Raw genomic sequence first — 7208 nt, forward strand, 5'->3', positions numbered from 1 at the left:
GAGGATAGAACATAACAGGCCAAGAATACCAGACTAAAGAGTTTGGACTTTATTTGGCACACAGAAGGAGGCAATTTAAAGATCCTGAGCAAAAGAGAGACATCCAAGGCTATGCTTTAAGATAATTTATCTAGCAACTGTGTGTAGGATGGATTAATAGGTAGAAATGAAGGCACACAAGTTGAGAAACTCATGAGTTTCTCGTAAGTTCCTTGTGCATACTTCTTTTAACATACTTATCACATGAGAGTGTGATTTACTTTTCTTCGTCTATTCTACCAGGCTCAGAACTCCAGAGAAGCATAATCCATTTTTCCAAACATATAAAGTAGGGATGAATCAAATGATTTCTGATGTCCTTTCTAACTAGTAACTTAGGTGTCTATGTTTGATTACTTAGATAATGAAGATAGATAGGAAATAATTTACAAAGGGGTAATATCATCAAATTCATTTATAACCACTTTTTATAATTCAAAATGTTTTCTGATGATGAACATTCATTGCTTGCTTACCTTGCACGAGGCATTATGTTCAACACTCTACACGTATTATATCACTTATTCCTCAAAATGACCCTATGAGGCAGGTATTCATACATTCTTCCAACGAGGAGCCTCAGGTGTGAAAAGGTTAAGTAAGTTGCCCAAGTTCACACAGCTAGTAAGCGGCAGAGTCAGTCTCTAAACCTAGGCAATCTCTCTCCAGAACCTGGATTTAACCAGGTTCCCAGGTCAAGACAAAAGGTCAGTATAACCCATAATGTATCTAATCATACAATTATCATAGAATATATCAAGCATATTGTTCAGTCACTCTTTAAGTGTTAGATTTTTTTTAAGTCTTGCAGTATCCTCTCTTCAGACTTTAGATACTTGTTCTAATCACTATGATCCATCTTCGTCAGAATTTTTAAATGTTTACTACATAATAAATAGAAAGCCAACTGTTCTAAAATAAAAGGGAAACTTAAAAGCTGACAAAGTAAAATGCTTACCAAATATTTCTTTTAACAAATTACTACAAAATAGAGCTAAGGGAAAAAAACCGAAATTACAGTTTTTTTTATTATCCATTGCTTGAGATTCAGTTGGTACTAGACTCAATACGAATTATGAGCAAGTTTTTTTTTTTTTTAAGTTAAAGCAAAATGACCCCAGAATAGGGCATCATTATTAGGGTTCTGACTGTCCAGATGCAGAGATGGAAAAGAATCCCTGCCCTCTTCATGCATCGGACAATGAACATCCACATTTTAAGAAAACCACACTGAAAAACTGGAATGCCTCCGGTGGAAAACAACCAGGATGGCAAAGGATCTGGAATCCACGGTACAGTAGATGAGGAATAGGAATTGGGAGAAATCAGTGAGGGCATGTCTTGCTGGGGAAGTCTTGGAAGGGAGGCAAGAAAGTTCCCTTCAAATATTTGAAGAGTCAATACACAGATGAATACTTAGACTTTTTCAACATATCTCTAAAGAGTAAAAGAAACGGGCCTTCCCAACAATAAATTCTACCCACAAATGTATCATGCCGCATGAAAACACAGACCAACCAATTAGCTGATGAGAGTACTGTTAGTGACAGCTGATACATTCCAACTCTGGTTGGAGTAACATATCTTTACCCTGTTGTAAATAAAGGCACAAGAACATCTGTGAGCCAGTTCTAGAAAGGAGAGCCAAGAGCTTCTAGACTTCAGTTGAGTGGTTATTTGTGTATGAAATTGTAAAATCATGTAAATCATTTTATAAAATAAAACTATGCTTTTTGTTGTTGTTGTCGCCATTCTGAGAAGCTACTCAGATACAAAAAGTTAGTATTCTCCAAACAAAATTTACTCAGAATCACTTCAATTTTTTTTCACAGTTTAGAAAATTTTATCAAGAAATCTCCTCAGCCTTGAAATTAATTTCAAGGACTTTTAGATATGCATTAACATACAAAGCTAAATATCAAGACTCCCAACATGTGGTTGTTTTTTGCTAAATATAGCTCTATTTCCCATTCATATGGATTAAGTAATTAATAGAAAACAGATTCTTAGTCTGGGATCCACAAAAGCTATAAAGGGGACTACGTGAATTACTTTCAATTTTTCAAAAAACACATATTTCCCCTACATAATACACAAAATAATGAAAACCAAAGATTTTCTTGGTTTTAACTAGAATTCTACCAACTCAACTCATTTTGGTTATACTTTATCTCAGGTAAAGCAAAAGCTCTGACAAGTGGTAGAGAAATCACAATTTTAAAAATGAAAAAGTAAATCAGTGCTTTGAAATGTACCTCAAAAAAGTGCTGTACATGGCGCGATGTGGGGAGAAGATAATAAAAGGGAGAAAAAGATTAGCAACACTGAACTAGATACAAAAAAAAAAACAAAAAACTATCCTAATCTCATTGATAACATTAGTTGTAGCTCACCTTTAGGAACATTATCACATTTACCTCTGCCAACATTTTGAGATAAGCTCTGTTATAACTACTCTTTTATAAAGCCAGGGTTCAAACTTATGTCTATTTGGTTTAAATTGTGTAATTATACTGCTCTGAATAATAACTACTGTTAACTTAAGAATCAGAATAACTTCATCTGATATATCAGGGGCTGGCTGATCTAAACCTGAAAGCATTGTTAATACGTATAAGACTTTAGAGGGACATCCTTTGTGGTCCAGCGGTTAAGACCCCGTGCTTCCACTGCAGGGGGCTTGGGATTGATCCCTGGTGGGGGAACTAAGATTCCACATGCCTTGCCGTGTGGCCAAAAAGTAAAAAAAAAAAAAAAAAAAAAAAGGACTTCAGACTAAGAAGTTCCTTATCAGTACAGTTTATTACTTTATCAATCATTGTACAACAAAGAGTCAAGCTCATTGACTTTTTCTCCACAGCTATTCATTCTTAAATTGGCATCTCCCCTTATCGCTATACTTATATTACTTCTCTTAAGGCCACCAATAACCTCTCAATTCCCAAATTCAAGGGATTATTTTCATTCTCACTCCTCTTGTCCTTATGACAGACCAGACCCAACTGACTATTTTCTGCCACTTAAAAGTTTCCCTCCTTCCTTGGACAACACTCTCTCTCAATTCTATTTTTTAGCTTCTTTCCCTCAGTTTCTTTCAGCAACTGAACCCTCTCTCTCCTCTGCACAATCCATAAATGCAGGGGTCCCCCAACATGCAGCTTGGCACTTTCTTGAAGAATACAATTTACTAAGTTGATTTGTTCCCTATACATATTTGCAAAAATCTTTGTGCATTTAGATTTTAAGGAATTTTAAACATTTTAATCCACAATACTTCACTAAACTATAAACACCATGTGGGTGGGGTCTATTTGGTTTTGTGGTCCATAACATAAGACACTCAGTGTTTGCTGAATACATGAAAGCTACCTTTGGTGTAACCTAAAACTAACATCTCATTGGAGCAGCTGGTAACTAAAATCATGCTTTTTTTAAAAAGTATGTGCGAAGTCACAAACGTTCTGGCCCAAAAAATAGGTTGGACTAGATGAGTAGATCCCTCCTACAGAGCAGATAAACCTTAAGGTTTCATATACCAGCTCTAAAATTCAGTGAGTCTAATAATTATCAGCTGTTCCCAGATTATCTTTAAATCATCACACCTCTTCCTTAATAAATACAACCTTGAGTAATTTTGTTGTTGTTGTACTAAAGAATTGTGAAATACCCCTACTACCGATGAAGCATGCCAAATTTAGTACTTTAATTTCAGGGTTAAACATACAAAGGATCAGAAGCCTAATGGTGTGTGAAAAGAAAATCACTATAAACACAATAATCGTGCAATTCTTTTTTTCAATTTCGAATCATAAAATCTTAGAAATGGGAATAAACATGAAAGTTTTGTTTAACTTCCTACTCAACCAACGATCCTTTCTACAGAATCCTTGATATTTTTTGAAAACCTGCCCGAATACTCAATCCTTTTGTATTCTAATTAACTCTAAAAAGTAAATCTTAGGCATATGACTGAACCTAACACACACAGAAGGCTTAAAAAGGGTTGTTAGCTAGGTAGGAGATAAGTAGAAAAATGTTGGAGGTTTTTCTTTCTCTTTTCAATTTCTCAACCATTGGTATAATAATGCTCAAAATCTCAAGCCACATTAAAGATAAAAAAGCACACCAAGATCACTTCCAAACTCAGGTTAATTAAATACAATAGTACCAATTCAGTGAACCTCTCTGACACGTGTATTAAGAGAATCAGTGTAAAGATACAGGGATTGTGTTTGACTATGTGCTGAACTTGCCGGCAGGAACAATCTCAATCCCTTGGAACCTAGCACAGGTCCAGTCAGGGCATAGGCAACCCTTAGCAGGCAATCTTTACTTCCTTAAGTTCTCTGAAACAAGACATCTCTCAGCTCATCTCTTGACGTCCAAGGTCCCTTTCACATCCGTAATTCTTCCCACAGAACATGTCATTAAGGAGTGGCATGACACTTCTGCTAGGGATGGTACATGATATGGAATCATGTGTTTGCAGAGATACTAAGTGAAAGAGTCTTCAACTAATCAAAAAAAAAGTTGAGTAATTTAATAAAGAGGATGACTCTCAAAAGCATCTAACTATAAAATATTTTGTTTTCTCCAAATCAAAGTTAAGCCTTTTGTTTGACGTATATTGTATCTTTATTAGAGAAATGATACCAGCTGTAATGATTCGAATACTATTTCAAAGGTCAGTCTCATTTGGAACTTGTTAGAACCTAAAATCCACAGGTAAAGCATCTTAGGTTATAATCACTCAAGCAGCAGACCAATGTTGCTACTCATATAAGCTAAGTTCCCTAAGCCAATCCTCATCATAAATTCAAAGAGAGGAGTTCACTGTGACAGCTACAAGCTTTCCGTGAAAGGCTGTGATAGTTTACCTTTATTTGTACTGCAAGTCTTATCACAAATGGACTTTTCCCAGGTTCCTCTCACCACCACATTCCCTGGGCTCCCCCCACCAGAAAAACCAAACAACAACAAACAAGCAAAGGTTTTTAAAAACCAAAAACTTAGTCTCATCCACATACCAAAAACTTAATCTTGTCCATGTTAGTCACTAAAAATCGTTCCTCTTGAAGGAGAAAAGCAAAATACAGTTTGCAAAAATAACCTATACATCTTTTGTACATACATACATAAATGTAAGCAGACGATACAAGGCACATCAAACCCGGATCCATTTTAGTGAATTCCCTCCAGGGCCCAAATGTGTGTATTATGCAACTGCCACCATTCCAGACTTTAATCCCTGTCTGTGATGCAGTGATAAAATACAGATGACCGGAGTATAATCTACTAGGTACGTACGTATATTTGCGAGGAGACAAGTTAAAACAAGAATTACCAAATTCTCTGGAACCGTGAAAACGACGGAAGGTGTAACAGTTCTAAATCACAACTTTTCCTTTGGGTAGTCTTTTAGCAACCTGTCCCTACCCCCCTCAAAATCCTCACACGAGAGCGTTTTCATTCAGGTTTTGAAACGATATCCCAAAGGAGGAAGGGGTAGAGGTTATTTTAGAATCTACTCCAGGTAAGACACTCATACCACTTTCCAGAAGCTGAAAAGCCAGGGAGATACTTCACCTCCTCTCCCAAAGGGCGATAATGGGGGTAAATGTAATCCAGATCCCTGAGCCTTAAACAAACCAAAGCTTCACCCACTGATTTCCTAGGGCACAGGCCTCGAAAAATTGCATAATGGGCAGCTATGAATTAGAACAAAATTGTAATGACCTACATTCTAGAACGGAATCTATACAATACCTATTCCAAAAGTGGTTAAAGGTAAGAGAGGCCGTCAGAGCATCCGTGGCTGAACCCGAGTCCAAATGCTTCCGCCCCACCAGCCACCAGGTCCGCTTCCCCCACGCTGAGGCGACCGACCGGGCGGACAGGCTCCAGGTGGGAGAGGTGGGACGGGAGGGGAGTAGAGGGGGCACAGCAAGCAGCAGCTGGGGAGCGGGCCGCGGCGGGCGGAGGAAGGAGAAGGAGGCATTCCCTCACACAAAATGGTGGCGCTGGCGCGGAGGCCGACGCACCTGGGGCGCGCCACACGCCCCTCGGGGGAGCAGGCCAGTCGCACACAGCTAGACGCGCGCCCCGCGCCCGGGTGGCCGGCGTGGGCCTGCGCCGCGCCCGAGTCCTCGGGGCAGCCCGCAGCTCGTGGTCCGCGCGCGGGGGTGCGGGGCCGGGGCCGGCGGGACGCGAGGCCGGACCGGGCAGCCTCGGCCTGGGCCCGCGGCCCCCGCCCGGGACGGGCCGCGCACTCACCTCGGACGCGCCGCCGGAGCCCGGGAAAGGAGGCGGAGCCGCGGGAATGAATGAAGCCGGCGGCGGCTCGCTGGCGACCTCCGGCCGGGCCCGGGCCGCGCCGCTCGCGGCTGCCGGGGCCGGTACAGCCGCCTGCCCCTCGCCCGGGACGCCCGGCTCCTGGTCGGCGTGTCGGCCGCAGCCCACCGTGCCCTCCGCCAGCGTGACGCACTCGCGCCGCAGCGCCTCCAGCCTTAGCAGCCGCGCGGCGTCCGCGCCCACCGCGAATCCCCCCGCCCGCCCGCGCCGCGCGGCCCCTCCTCAACGCCCGGGACGCCGCCCTGCCTCCCGCCGGGCTCGCTGGTTAGGCGGGCGCCGGGCAGGTGCGGGCTCGGCCGGCCGGAGGGCGCCACGCGGCCGCCGCCCCGCCACCCGCGCCCCCTCTCCCCGCTCCCGCCACCGTAGCTAGTCAGAGCGCGACGCCCCAGCTCAGGCAATGGCCGGGTATTAAAGAGTGACCTTGGCTTAGGTATAAAAATAGGTGCGGGTAAGCTGCGGGGACCACGACGCTGAATTTGCGTATTCCTTGAATGTCAACATTCGCAGGATCCCGTTTGCACGCCCCAAGGAGTTCTCCTCTACCGAGGGGCGGGACCTCCGGGAATTTACCCAGGGTGGGCGAGGCCTGCCGGCCTCGGACAGGGATACGGAGAGTGCGGACGAGGTCCAGAGGCCTCCGCCGGCCACCTCCCTCCGAAACCCACTGCCACACTGGAGGATGGAAGGCGAAAGGAAGTCGAGAGGCCCCTTCACAATTTGGACAAGCCCAAGTGCCCAGACTTCCATCTTGAGATTACAAGGAACCACCAGATTCCTGCGTTGAGCCTTTCTCTTTCAGAAACTAGCACACGCAAAAC

At 43.1% G+C, this 7208-nt stretch overlaps 1 protein-coding gene across 4 annotated transcripts in view; it reads right to left on the reverse strand.

The window, feature by feature from the left end:
- The window catches only part of FAM169A (family with sequence similarity 169 member A), a 70186-nt gene extending 63278 nt beyond the window's left edge, over nucleotides 1-6908 (reverse strand). For 2 of the 4 annotated variants that reach the window (XM_060091754.1, XM_060091750.1), the window contains exon 1: nucleotides 6313-6423. The gene's annotated coding sequence lies outside the window, so the exon portion shown is untranslated. Of the gene's footprint in view, nucleotides 1-5805; nucleotides 6153-6312; nucleotides 6424-6810 lie in introns of those variants that run through there. The other 2 variants (XM_060091752.1, XM_060091751.1) reach the window with 2 other exon arrangements.
- Nucleotides 6909-7208: the final 300 nt, after the last annotated feature.

This window comes from Mesoplodon densirostris, chromosome 3, assembly GCF_025265405.1.
Source record: "Mesoplodon densirostris isolate mMesDen1 chromosome 3, mMesDen1 primary haplotype, whole genome shotgun sequence".
Lineage (NCBI taxonomy): Eukaryota > Metazoa > Chordata > Mammalia > Artiodactyla > Ziphiidae > Mesoplodon > Mesoplodon densirostris.